At 39.1% G+C, this 13,745-nt stretch overlaps 1 long non-coding RNA gene across 1 annotated transcript in view; it reads left to right on the top strand.

The window, feature by feature from the left end:
• The window catches only part of LOC109145562, a 55,945-nt gene extending 43,847 nt beyond the window's left edge, over window positions 1-12,098 (top strand). The window contains exon 3 of the long non-coding RNA XR_002047009.3: window positions 11,232-12,098. This is a non-coding gene — a long non-coding RNA (uncharacterized LOC109145562). The remainder of the gene's footprint in view (window positions 1-11,231) is intronic.
• Window positions 12,099-13,745: the final 1,647 nt, after the last annotated feature.

Raw genomic sequence — 13,745 nt, 5'->3', positions numbered from 1 at the left:
CTTCCTGGTCATGGTCAGAACAGTGATAGGATCCCTGCAGGGCAGCCGATCTTAAACCCTCCCAGCAGGCTCAGGAATGTGGGCCTGAGCTCCAGCTGCAGCATTTGGAATGTCAGTGGGGTGTTTTCCTTTTATTTTCTTTTTCAAAGTTGTTTGATAGGTGTACGTTTGAGATTTCACTATTGAAATAAGATGTGAACTTCTATATGGAAATAATAAATATGTAAAATGGTAAATTGATGGGCAGTTAGTAGAGTCTTCAGATAATTTCTGTGTTATATCTGGGCCTTTGAGAGAAAGTTTTTCAGTATTCAGCACTCTCTTCTTAGCCTTTTTTATGGTCACCAAACAGACTCTTCTTAAAACCATTTGTTCTATTTTCTTTCTTCTTTTTTTCCTTTTTTAAAAAGTTTCTTGATTTTCCACATCAGATTTGAGCTAATTCAAATCAAGGAGCAAGGTGGCTGAGACCCTAAAGTCAGTGGCTTTTTATTTTCTTCTCAAGGGTGGTATTGTTTGAGTGGCTGTGATTCTAATTGGAGCAGTATTACACACTGTGAGAGCAGATTCAGCCCATCTAGGACTCTGCATTTTAAAAATAAAAAAAAAAAGGAAAAAATCCCCCAAAACAACAAACACCCCCCCCACCCCCACCCCCACCCCCCAGCTGCTTGACTTTTCCAAAGAAATGCACAGGCAAGCCTGTAGATATCCTGTAACACTGATTAAATGGCCGAAGGATTTTCCTTACAAGTCTCTTGCAACATTCTGTTTTGAATTCAGTTTCCAAATGCATGTCAAGTGCTGAGGAAGGTAATTCCATGTGAAAAATATAAAATTCTTTAAGATACTTTTATGCCAGCTGTTCTTTGTCCTAATTTTCCTAAAGGAGAACTAGTCTAGAAATACTCTCTCTACCCACTGGCCGCCTCACTATCAGTAACATGAAGCTGATTAAAAAAATAAAAATCAAAAATAATATCTCCTTCCTGCAGGCAGCACATGCACACACACACAGAGAAACCCCTCAAAACTAGGTAAGTGTGAGCTTTTATCAAAGCTTCCTTCCTTCCTTTTAATTATTAATATTTCAGTTGCACCTGAATTTTTTGAAGGATAAATATCTTCTCTCTCTCTCTCTCTATATATATATATCTTAATTATGGATACCTATGTATCCTGAAGATCATCTCTCTGTCTCTCTGAATTGATGGCTAAATATCTCCCGAAGAAAAGGCTCTGGCCCCCTGTGTTGGAGGAATACACAAATACCACTGTTAGGTTACCAGTGCAGACCAGCCCAGGGTCCAGCTGTTCAGGCTGCTCGTGCAGCTGGGAGCACTTGTTGTACCGGTGGGCTATACCTGCTGTGTGTTCAGATGCCACAGGATGTAGGAATGGGGTATCAAAATTACAGGGATTTTTTTCTTGATTTATCAAACAAATTATTTATGCATGTTTGCAGCTCTAATGGGGGTGTTTAATAGAAATTCTTGCCTGTGTCTCATAACTTGTCCTTCATTAGAATAAAAGGCCAAACCAGTACAATATATGTAGTTTCATTGATTGTACAGTTAGATTTAGAAAAAGTATGTTTTTCCACTGATGAGATTTTCTACTTAGATGACACAAAATATACTTCTCTTTGAGTAAACTGCAGATTTTGAAATAAGTTCTAATAAGCTTCTGATAAAAATCATCTTCCATGGATCTCATTTCATACCAGTTTAAGTGTTTTTCTCAATTGGACGCTACTTCAAACGAAGGAAATGAGCAGAAGAGTAGAAAACAAGGAAAGCTTGCAGTATATCTCACAAAACCCCTCTTTTGTGCCCTTTATCATGGTGCCATTGGGCACAGCTTGTCTCTATGTGACTGCGAGCTCCAGCCCTGTCTGAAACCCTCAGCACAGAGTCCCAGGTTTGTCTAAGATAAATTATCTGCTGGTATTTTGAAAGCAGCGCTTAAAACATTTGTAGTGTAAGGAACAGGCTCTTCCCTCTTAGAGTGCTTGGTGATAGCTGAGAAAGTCACAGAATATTGCAGACAGCTCACAAACACAAAAGATTTGTATTGTTCTCCTTCCTTTTAATCTGCATTCATTTTTGAAGCTACCAGACTGTCTGCATTTGGTTGACTTTATCTTTGTTTCTCATTAATTTAAGTTTCCCATTTCATGAAGCCTTACTTTCTACTTTAACTCCTTTTGGTTGTATTTTTTCTTCTTGCCTGTCCTTCTACCTGCCCTGAATAATTTTCTGTTTTCTAGTGCTTGTCATTTTCCTCCTGCTCCGCTGTTGCAGTGCAGTTACAGAGCCTGCTACCAAACTGGCAGAGAAGAGGACAGAGGGAATGAGCCAGCCAGGATCCAGGCCATGAAGCGTTGCCAGTGGTTAAAGAAGTTATCTTGGCTTTGGAGCAGGGGCTCCATGTCAGTGGCAACTGGCTGGTAGATGACAGTTCAAAATCCAGCAAATGGAGTTTAAAAAATTGGTTTAAAGCACTGTGCATCTGCTGATCTCATATCATTCATTTTGGTGTCATGTTTGTGGCTGGCAGTCTTTGATAGAGGTGAAGAGAATATAATCAGCAAATTAAGATGGGCATTGGAAGCATTTGGCTCACATGAAGAAAGGTATTAACGTGCTAAAGAACACCTGCTTTGTAGAAGAATAACATCTGAAATTTAAGGGATGATTTTTTTTTTCTTTTTTTTTGTCATATTCCAAGAAGTGTGTACCTCTTTATAAAAGCAGTTTGGTAAGTGCCTGGACCTATTCTTTTTGAACAGCATCAAACACTTAAAATAAAACTCAGTATCTTCTTTTGGCTACTCCTTTGGCAGCATAAAGTTCTACTAATCCCAGTATTCCATCACTACTTTTTCAATGGGAATGTGTGCTTTAGTCCAAGTAATGGAATTACATGGTAATAGTGCAGTAGCAGTGAGAAGAATCAGTCCAAGACACTTAATTTGACTTGAGCCAAGCACAGACATTTTCCTACCTTTTGGAGCTTTGTACAAGTTTGTGAGCAATAATTTAGTCCTTACTTTAAAAAATGCTCTGCCACTACTTGTACAGATTTAATATATATGAGATATATATCAAGGAAAAAATTGTATTAGACAAGTACAACTCTCCGATTCTCAACACTTAACATAAATAATTGCTGTACTATGAAGATTTCAATGGGGATTGCCACTTTTATAATTAATACTTTTTTGTTTCAACCTCCTTACTAATTGAAAATGGGCTTTCAACACAGAATGCTTTGAAATTGTGTGAAGAGATGGAATTGGAAATGAACTTAATTAACTACAAACTGTCCAAATCAATCAGTGTTTCACAGTGCCTTTGTAATATACAGAGTTCATAATTTACTTGGGACTTGCCATAATACATATGCCATAATTGCAAAGTAATCATGCTAAGAGTGTCCAAAATTTAGTGTTGCGCTCTGATGCTCTATTGGAATGAAATGTCTATGGTTTCACACACCAAAATGGATTGGGGGCAAAAGGGTATATTTTTCCATTAACCAGTCAGAGAACTTCTATGAATTAGGGCATTTCTCCAAGTGTGTCAGGGCTTTCAGGTGTTAATAGTTAGAAAAAATCCTTTGAATTCAATGTTCAAGCAGTCTAGCATTTCAAATGGTAGTGTTCTTGCTACACTATCCGTATGTTTGTGGCATGAAAATGGTAAGTTTATATAAGATGATAATGGAAAATAAATCCCATGGAAAAACACTTGGCAAAATTTCTGTAAGTTTTCAGAAAGGTTTTGCAAGTAAAGCTTCTGCAGACTCAAGGCTTTTGAAAATCTCTGCCTGATATTTTCTGTTGGGATTGAGGTTTGTCTACAACTTTACAGATTTTTTTTCTGTACACAAATTTAGTGACTTTTTACAAAAATAGGACAGTGCTTAGGTTTGCCTTTGTACCTTGTGAATACCTTGGTTCTGCCTGTACAGTCACTCTGCTTAAGTTTTCAGTGCTTCTCCTAGAAACTTTGGACTTCTTTGTGCCTGTCTGTGTTGCTCAGATTATTGACTTGGTAATGCAGCCTGGGGTGGTTATACCTGGCTTCCCCCATCAAAACTTACTTGATTTGAGCAGTTTTACAGCTTGAAAATTCCTTCTTTGTGTTGTTCCCCTACATTTCAATCACCATTTTCTGCCCTTATTTTTCTCTGGCCTTTAAATCTCTGATTTCCATTAAACAAACCTTTTGTATTGGGGATTCTAAAAATTCCAAAATTTTATGTCTGACTCAAGTCTCAAAACCTCTGTACTTTCAAAGTTTCTATTTTGGTTTCTCATCTTAAACTGAGATCTTCTAGAAATTTGATTACCAAACTTCTGATGGGCTGGAAAAATATATTCATTATGAATGCTCCATGATCCTACTCCTCAGAAATCCTTTTGACTGTGCCACAGCTGTTAATGATAGTCTCTGGCCATGGGATACAGGACAACCAGGAGTCTGGGACAGTGCTGAGTTCTGGCCTTTCTGAATCAAGACTATTTCCAGTTTGCATCTGATTTATTTTTTTTTTATTCCTGACACTGATGGTGTAACCTGATTACTCTGATGTGGTAGATTTGCTATTTGGCTGGTATGAAACCTCCCCTGTCCTTCTCAAAGAGAACTTGTGAAAATGGACCTATAGTATATTTATTACAGATGTTTTATATATTATATAAGTAAAATAATGCAAATTTGCAGAACTGGAGAGACGATGCTCATTAGTGATAGCTGCCCAGGATACCAGGTACTGCCACATCCTTGTCACACCTAAAGCCATTTTTATTATGGTCAGCTGCTAATGCCTGGGCCTTTTCATATGCAGTGGATGAAAAGGTGTGTTATGCTGACACTGTGGAATTTTTAAGTGATTCTTGTGTTTATTATTTGAAATTCAGAGGGTGACAGGACTGCTAACCTAATTGAAAGTGGTTTTGCCTGATTAATTTTATGGACTATGTTAAAAAGGTTTTGATTTTTTGGCTGGTTTAAAATAATCAGAATATAGTGCTTTGCACTTGTCATTTAGGGAACAGAGGGTGCTGCTTTATTCACTTGTGTAGATTGCTTGCTCTCTTTGGTATTGTAACAGAACCTTCTGGTAATGACAGTAGCCTTCTTGAATGTGTTCTATTTAACAGGACTTTATGAAAACAGAGAAAAAGTATGAATAATGTACTTAGCCTTGCTGACTGTTTAGAGGAAATAAATGCTTTCTAAACTATGGAACAATAATATAAGAAAATAAACTGACTTGTGCTGCTATAAAATGGTAATTGCAAGGTTAAAATTTAGCCTTCTTTCCCATACCAGGAGAACTATTAAGCCTCTTATTTTCCCTTCCCAAGTTGTCTTTTATATGTGCACTCTTGGAGCAGATATCTAAATGAACAAGTTGGTTTAGGTAGCACCCCTCCTTACTCAATGTTCATATGGAAAGTTAGCCAGTGCTCTTTAAGGTTGCTTATCCTGAAATCTGCTCCCTGGAGACTCCTTCCCTCTCTCCTACTTTTTGTTCCCTCATTTGCTCCCCATTTATTTCTCTTTCCAAAGGGAGACTGCCAGGCTTGCTGAGGGCGTGATGCATCAGTGTGAATGCAGCCACTTGCAGATGTCAGGAGTCCCACCTGAGCAAAATTCCTGCTGTGTGACACAGCATCCCCTGTCAAGGGTGGGAAAAGATCCAAGAGAAAGCTAAGAAGCTAATGAAGTAAAGCTTTTTTGATTAATAGCTTGAGACCAGACTGATGCCCTGTCTGAGGCCCCAGACAAGGATGGGCCAGTCAATCACATCTTTTATTTCCACAGAAACTCAGCCTTCATGGACAGAAAAAGGAAACGAGGCACTTTCCCCTCCCTTCCTCCAACACTTCTCCAAAAGTTATGCATTCCACTGGTGTCCATGGTCTCTACACGTTTACATGAACAATATATAGTTCACTTCTTATCCATTCTTTTTTATAGCAGAAAATCCCCCAGGATGCAATTCTTGGGATGAAGCTTTTTCCTGCCTTCCTGAACATTTGCATTTATTTCCTGGGATCACAGGGGAGGAAATGCCATCTGCAAATATTCCAAAGATATTCCATAGAACTTGTTGCTCATTCCGTGGGCTGATAAGAGTGATTTGTACCTCTGTAGGAGATGTGCCTGACATTTTTTCCTTGAAGTCTGTGGTAAGGAAGGTTTTGATGTTTGGTGAGCTGTCAGGTACTTTAGAGAAGGGGTGTAGAGCTGGGCATTGGTAGAACTCCAGTTGGTGTCTCCTCCTGTCAGTGAGAGCTCTTTGCAGTGGTCTGGGCATGCTAAGCTGGCCTTGAAAACACCCAGTTGAACAAGCTCTTTTTCAAGTGATATAACAGATGAGCACTTCTCTTAATCCAGCCAAAATCATTATGCTTGGGCTATTCCCTCCAGACGTTCACCAAAATGTGCCTGTATCTCTTTTGCCAGCTACCCGTATGTCAGGTTTCTTTAGCTTGGCCCAGCAGGGATTAGCTGGCAGGATGGAGTCAGCAGGAACTGGACTGGCTGTCTGGAGCAGCGTGCAAGGAAAATGAGAAGTTAAATATCCAATGAGTGGGATATAAAATGGTGTCCAGAGAGCAGAGGTCAAAGGAGCCAGCAGGCACAGAGAAGGGATCGTGTGGCTGCCAAAGAGAACTGACTGTTCAAGGTGTGTAATTCATATTTATGTAGAAATCACTATGCAAGCTGTCTGGACAGGGAGGCCAGTGACAGCTGAGCAGACACATACCTGGGACTGAGCCCAGCCTGCAAGCTCAGGGAAGTTTCCTGGGAAGCAAGTACCAGCCACTTTTTTGGAAGGATAATAAGGTGGCACTTACTGCAATAGGGACAACAAGCTGTCCGGTTATTAGGAACTGCCAGCTGTCTTCAAGTGTAGCACTGCTGCCATCACAAATAGAGAAACTTTGCCCCTGATACCAGTAAGCCTGAAAACATGAATATTTGGAATATTTAGTGTCCCTGTTTACCATAGCACTGAGCTAAGTGCTTGGACAGGTGAGTGTTCCCTCTAACAGTCAGTGCAGCCAGTAAACAGACATTTTGATGAACAGGCAACAAAGCACTGCTGTGCATAGGCAAGTCACTATTGATTTAAGTAATCTCATGCCCATAAAGGATTTTTTCATCACTTGCTAAGAAACAAGAAGCAGCAGATAAAGATGAGTTTCATCAGAAGGAGGTTATTGCTGGAAATCCTTTTGCCTTTGAGTCTAATGTGTGAAAAACCAGACAAGTCTGCCTAAACAGAATAAAACAGAAAGCCAGATAATACCCATAAAGCTTCCAGATGCTGCCTTTTAGTCCTCAGAGCCCCAGAAACAGATGAAGGGCAATTCAATTGCCCTTAATGATACTCCACTGAATACATGCTTTATTTCAAAAAGCCAGCTGCTCTAAATGCCATTGACAAACAAAATGTAATGTACTGGTGCCAGTGTCGATGTACAACTATACACCATTTTAGGCATTTTGTGGCTTGTAAGCGTCAAATATTTCACCTTGATACACAAATGAAAAGCTGACAGGGCACAACAGTGATATGGAATACTTTCTTTAGATTTATTTTTAATTCCAGATTTGTTGGTGTCATATAACTGCAAAGAATATAATAATTGTGTGTTTATTTATTTATTTTTTTAAATAACCAAAGCTATGCAAAAGAATGATTCTTTGAGATTAAAATAGAAGTTTCTGTGAAATCTTACATCATGTCTGTAGTCAGCACTGGTGAGGCCATGCCTCGAGTACTGTCCAGTTCTGGGCCGTTTATTTCAACAAAGACATTGAGGTGCTGGATATGTGCAGAGAAGGGCAATAAAGCTGAAGGGGGTAAAGCCATGTGAGGAGTGGCTGAAGGAGCTGAGGGTGTTTAGGCTGGGGAAAAAGGGGAGACCTTATCACTCTCTGTAACTCCTTGAGAGGAGGGTGGAGTGAGGTGAGGGTCAGCCTCTTCTGCCAGGCAGCCAGTGACAGGACAAGAGGACATAGTCTTAAGATGTGCCAGGGGAGGATTAGGTTCGATATCAGGAAGTATTTCTTCACTGAAGAGGGGGATCAGGCATTGGAAGGGGCTGCCCAGGGAGGTGGTGGAGTCACCATCCCTGACAGTGATCAAGAAATGACTGAGCTTGACATTTGATGCTGTGGTTTAGTTGACAGGGTCAAATGTTGGGGTAGAGGATCTTGGCGGTCTTTTCCGTGATTTGGAGGAGGATAGATGGAGGTCTTAACAATTCTATGTGTCATGCTAAGCTGATATCCTGGGGGGATTTCTTCAGGGAAAAAAATCTGCAAGATGCAGCAGTGTAGTTGTGAATGGGTTTGTATTCCTTGCTGTGTTGTAAGCACACATTCATGTGGGAATATGGATATAGGTTTGAATGCAAGTTTAAAAGGAAAAGTTGTTGTCACTGCATTTTAGGAGATTAATATTTTACAGAAACTAAATTTGCAGTTGCTGTGCAGAGCTCACAAAGAACCAATAATGAGGCAAATGTTAGCAACCACTTCACAGGGATGTTTCTTTATTGCTAAGGAAGTGCTGCAGATGAGAGTTTTAGTCTCTCCTTTGGGTCAGTAATATTACCTAAGCAGGCAGGGCTGAAGCCTTCTGTTACTGCAGAAGTGGTGGGAATCTTTTGCTTGGCAAAGGGTGTTGGTTTGGGTGAATTTCTGCTATCCCAAAGGCTGTAGAATTGAACCAAGTCCCTCAACCTCTCCCAGGCTAACTCCAGTCTGGAAGCTGTGATGTACTAGCAAAATGTTGTGTTGTGAGACAGTAATAGCAGGAAAGGGATTTTAGATGTTAAGTAGGTGCTGTATAAGAAAATAAACTCACATCACTGAATTTCATATTAAATTTCTCTTGCAGCTTACTGTCATTTTCTTTGAGAAGGCCTTACACACTCAACTGAATCCCATAAGAACTGTGATAGAATTAGCTAAGAAGCTTGTTTTCATTATTTCACATTATTTCACTCATTTTACTTTATCACTTCATGATCGCAGTAATTGTTCTCCACTTCATTGAAACTAATCAAGTATTTGTTATGGTCATTCTTAGTTTAGTTCTTTCTTAGGAATCTCTTGCTTCTTTAAGATATTGAATTGAGCTAAATGTCTGGAATAGCAAGAATGAAGGGAGAAGGAGAGTCGAGCCAGTGAATATTCTTTGTGCTGCTCTTGGGCATTTATGATCTGTAACTTCCACTGAAATTAGGTGCACTATGGAACTGAACTGCTAGGAATGAATGACTGTGACAAGGGCAGAGAGTGCATCTCAGGCACTCTCACTTAAAAGCCTTATCAGCCCAGAGTGTAGGATGCTGTTGACGGTTAGGGTAGGTAGAATATAAATGTGAGCACTGTCACACCCCATTATCTTTAAAATAGAGTGGGTTTGACTATACTGATTTTACAAGTAGTATATTTTACCATTTATTTGGGAGTCCAACATTACTGTATGTACAATTTTTGAAAGTGAAAATACTGAGACCTTCAGTTCTCTACAAGCAAATTTCAGTAAATCAGTACATCCTCTGAGTATGACAAAACAGTTAAACTGTTGTTTCAAATTCTAGATCACACCGTTTTCATCACTCTCTAATCTCATATTCTCCTTTAAATTATAAATTGCCCAAGTGGCTTGGACTAAGCCAAGGGAACTTTTGGGATGTATTTAACATGGTTTTATTAGCTTTACTGGAGGCTCAGGATATGATTTGGTGTGTTGGAGACATATCTGTATTCAGTGATGCTTCCCTCAGGATTCATTCTCTTTAATGAACAGTGAGAAACGGTGACAGTATGTGATGTACGTTTTAGCATGGTTGATGAGTTTCTGCAGTTAAAAAGTATGTCATTGTTATTTACTCTGTGTTATTTACACTGCAAGCCTCTTGGAGGCCCCAGCCCCATTGCGCTAGGCAATGTAAAGGTACAGACAGTATCTGTATTTTTTAGCTGCTTTCCCTGAGAATTAGAGGCAAAGGTAAGACTTGAAAGAAGTGTGAGTCAGACTTCTTCCTCATCGTCAAGTGGAGTTAGCATTCTAGGGCATGGCATTGGCTGATACATGATTGATGGTGGTGTGTTTAGTTCAGGGATTCTTGTCATTCTAAGAATTGTAACATTAATAGGCTCTTTGCTGACTTTGTCTTCATGATCCCATTTTGCTGTCTGGCAAAGGAAAGGGCGCTACTAAGTAAATTTAATATTCATTAAATTCACTAAATCAAGCCTCAGGAAACAAGACTACATGATGAAGGGACAGTCTCTGGAACAGAGTTGATCTGAGCTCTGCAATGCTGGTTTTATTTAATAATAAGTTAAGATCTGAGTGTTATTAATGGAAGTTTGGTCTACTTGATAACACCTCTGAGTAATGTACTTTTGTGCAGCCAAAAATCAGTCAATTTAGTAAATTCTGAAGTGCATTTGTTAAGAAATTAAGAAGGGCTTTTTGCAACAAAAATGCTTTCCAAGGGCATACATGGTTTTATAAACATTGCGTTTTCCACCACTGTCATAGTGAGAAACACTGAAAGGCAAAGACCCATTAAAACATCCTAACTTGGTCTTAATGCCAAAATAAGCCATCTTCCTTAAACACGCTGAATGTAACTCAGTAAAGAACAGATACCTCAGAAGAATATGAATGCATCACCATAGTGCATTTTTTTTTAAAAAAAAAAAAAGTTAGTGGGGTGGAATAGCATTTTATGTACTTGACAGAGTAATTATATCTATTTAAGTAGATGCATAGGTTTTGTCTACGGTGGTAGAATTTTTAGGTCTTTGTAAGTAATGATCCAAATTAATCAGTTGCTATGGCTCAGTATTCCTGAATATAGATTATCTTCAGGAACTGTAACAAATGAACCCCATATAAGACAGGGTTTCACTAAAGCCTTTTCTGATGCTTTTAGTTTTGTGTTGCTTCTTTTAATTGACTCTAAGGCGAAATTTAGCTTGAAATGAATTATTTCTAAGTCATATAATATTTGGACTAAAATGATATTGAATGTTGGAGCAAAGCACCTTTATGGGTGCATTGAAACCCACTAAGATTAGCAGCTATGAAAAATTGTTATTGAAGAGCTTGACTTGGTGACTATTATAAATTTTATGTAAAAACCTTAAAAATTGTTATGTATTTCTTGCTCTCAATAGGTACAGAGAGGACTTTATCAAAATGTTCGTATAAACTGAGAGTCTTTCCACGATGGATTCATGTGGTGGGAGATAAGATAGAACTGAGCTACAGGCTGTGGGACACACCTGCAGAACACCATGGCAGAACCGAGAAGCTTGTCTCCGCCTGACCCTGGGGGGAGGAGATGCCAGCCGGCAGAGCCCTGCGGAGAGGAGCCTGCTGGAGCCTGCTGGATGGGTGGGCAGCGCGTGATCACCCCCATATAGGGACACTGGGAAAGTGTGCTGCTGACGTGGCAATCTGTGATAGGTCGCTTAGTGAAAAATACAAAAAAACCATATAAGGAAATACTGTGTCTTGAAGAAGTGTATAAAAACCAGCTTGTTTATCTCAATAAACGTTTCAGATTCCCTGTCGGTCTCAGTCTGTGCCGTAGTTGTTATATCAGATTCAACCCAAAACTTTCTAAGATTAACCACACAGAAAAAGTTAAAAGTGGCTTAGCTACATCCTCTCCTGTTTCAGTGGAGGCCTGCTGTGCCATGGAGACATAAAACCACAACTGCTAAATTACTGTAGTGCTTTTAATGCATTCTGCATTTATTATTAGGAACTGCTATCATAAGGAGACACACTAAAACTCTACTTTTGCATGGATATCTCCTTTTTTAAATATTTTCTGAACTTTATATTTAAAGCTTTACTATGTCAAATTTTCCTGTTGTGTTTTTAATAATATTCTAATAACTAATTGAAACTTATCTGAAACCTAATCTTTTCCTACTGTGCTGTAAGAATTAGCTCAATTTCCTAAACAGACATAGTGTTCTCTTTGATTGTTCTATGTGTAACAAAACAGACTATGTAAAATTCTGGAGCAAGTATGTGAGGGTATACTTTAATGCTACAGACCTAAAAAACTCTTAGAAGTAGAGTTTAGAAAGTGATTCTTGTTGTGACCAGCTAAATTTATTGTCTCTTTGGTAAAGCATGACTTGCCATGCTCTGCACTGGAGTGAGAGAAAGATGAGCTACAGTTAGTGCTGAAGCATCCTGCCATGTGATGTGACTAACACCTGCTGTGTGGTTGTCCTTCTCTGCCTTTCCCTGAGGAAGGAAGAGCAAGCACATTTGGGAAATGCAAGAGAACAATTTAGATGCGCGCACAGCAGCCCTTCCTGCAGAACAGATGTATTGCAGCATTCTGTGGTAGCTCGCAGATGCTATCCTGGTCCAGTACAATGCTATGATTGACAGGAGAGAGAGTGTACACCTTTATCCTGGTGGGAATCCTCTAGCCTGATGTGTGATAGGGATATTTATTTTTGTGGAGATCTTAGAGAAAGCAAGTATTCCGTGAGCTTTCCTAGAGGTGTGAACTGAATTCTCCAGTAGCTGATTCCATTGCTATTGTGGCTGGTGCCCAATCTGGAAATCACAGCTTGTTGGTTTTTTAGGCTTAACTCTGTGTAGTACCTACTATTTCTTCTCTTTTGCTGTAGGTGAAAAGACAGATAATCCCTGCAATTAAAATAGTGTGTGTATCACCTTCTAAGAGACCAAAGAGAGAAAAAGGAGGAAAGGAAAAAAAACAAAAAAACCAAAATAACTACCAAAAACTCCCATGAAAATATACGCAGATACAGCTACAGGAAGGTGACTACCCATGGGTCAGAGTGGAGTGAAAAGGTCAGGGATTGATTGATGCTTGTAAGCTCAGTGGCTGTTATCTGTGCCTCTGTTCATTGATGAATTGCATAGAAGACAGGCTTTCTCAATTGTTACTCTGAAGGTCTGTGGACTTCTTCTATAATAACCCTGCTATCTTTATCCTTTCTATATAGCCCTCAGTTCCCAGAGATCTGCAGTACTTACTCTGTGTGCCTGTACTTTCTCATTTCACTGATAAACTGATATCCTTTCAAGGATAAACTAGACTATTTCCTTGATAACATTTTTCTTGGAACACAGCAGGTATTTTCAGTACCTTCAAGGTTTAAATTAATTGGTATACATCTTTAACTATGACTCTTAAAATAGTTGTAACTTGCATATCACAGCCAAAATCTCAATGCCAAAGGTTTATTGATGTTTGATGTTACTTGCTTGCTTTTTAAAAATGCAAGAAAGAAATTGGCATTTCTTATCTTTTTACTGTGCACTTCCAGATAAGTGGAAACAGTTCTATCTTTGTTTCCTGTAACAAGGTATTGGATTCTGGCAAAAGGGATAATTCTAGAAGCTTAAGCACCCCTTTCCAACCAACTCACTTTTTGGTATAGCAGAGTTTTTGGTTTTTAAACGAAAACAATGCCCATTTAAAAAAAAAAAAAAATTAAATAAAACAGGTAGGAATGCAAGCCCATGTATACAGCCACATATATACATGTGTATATCAATGTACTTAAAGCCACCACTGACTATCGTTAGCTCATCTGCATTCACTTGAATGTGTCCTCAGACTTTCGGACTGTGAGTAATAAAATGCACCTGGGCTATGCAGAACACTGAGAGATTAATGCAGACAGTGT

The sequence above is a fragment of the Corvus cornix genome, chromosome 13, assembly GCF_000738735.6.
Source record: "Corvus cornix cornix isolate S_Up_H32 chromosome 13, ASM73873v5, whole genome shotgun sequence".
NCBI classification, from domain to species: Eukaryota; Metazoa; Chordata; class Aves; order Passeriformes; family Corvidae; genus Corvus; species Corvus cornix.
The sequence above is the reverse complement of the archived record's forward strand: the minus strand, read 5'-3'. Positions and strand labels throughout refer to the sequence as shown.